This window comes from Arachis hypogaea, chromosome 6, assembly GCF_003086295.3.
Source record: "Arachis hypogaea cultivar Tifrunner chromosome 6, arahy.Tifrunner.gnm2.J5K5, whole genome shotgun sequence".
Lineage (NCBI taxonomy): Eukaryota > Viridiplantae > Streptophyta > Magnoliopsida > Fabales > Fabaceae > Arachis > Arachis hypogaea.
The window spans coordinates 80,332,701-80,333,466 of record NC_092041.1 but is presented as its reverse complement, the minus strand read 5'-3'; the positions used below and the strand labels follow the sequence as shown (position 1 = coordinate 80,333,466).

Sequence of the window (766 nt, the reverse complement as noted above, 5' to 3'; positions counted from 1 at the left end):
GCTTTGTGACTATGCTGCACCAACTCCCAACTTCTATGGGGGAAGCATCTCTATTCTTGCCATTGGAGCAAACAACTTTGAGCTTAAGCCTCAATTAGTTTCTCTGATGCAACAGAATTGCAAGTTTTATGGACTTCCATTGGAAGATCCTCATCAATTCTTGGCTGAATTTTTGCAAATCTGTGACACTGTTAAGACCAATAGAGTTGATTCTGAGGTCTACAAACTTATGCTTTTTCCTTTTGCTGTAAGAGATAGAGCTAGTATATGGTTGAACTCACAACCTAGAGACAACCTAAACTCTTGGGAAAAGCTGGTCAATGCCTTCTTAGCTAAATTCTTTCCAGCTCAAAAGATGAGTAAGCTTAGAGTAGAAGTTCAAACCTTCAAACAGAAAGAAGGTGAATCCCTCTAGGAAGCTTGGGAAAGATACAAGCAATTGATCAGAAGGTGTCCTTCTGACATGCTTTCAGAATGGAGCATCATAGGTATCTTATATGATGGTCTGTCTGAGTTATCCAAGATGTCATTAGACCATTCTGCAGGCAGATCTATTCATCTGAAGAAAATGCCTGCAGAAACCCAGGAACTCATTGAAATAGTTGCAAATAACCAGTTCATGTACACTTCTGAAAGAAATCCTGTGAACAATGGGACAACTCAGAAGAAAGGAGTTCTTGAGATTGATACTCTGAATACCATACTGGCTCAGAACAAATTATTGACTCAGCAAGTCAATATGATTTCTCAGAATCTGACTGGATTG

At 39.3% G+C, this 766-nt stretch overlaps 1 non-coding gene across 1 annotated transcript; it reads right to left on the bottom strand.

Annotated features, from left to right (window-relative positions):
• Window positions 1-361: 361 nt before the first annotated feature.
• Window positions 362-469, bottom strand: LOC112700316 (small nucleolar RNA R71). Its single transcript, XR_003153225.1, has one exon. It is a non-coding gene; the product is annotated as a small nucleolar RNA R71 (small nucleolar RNA).
• Between the last annotated feature and the right edge of the window lie 297 nt (window positions 470-766).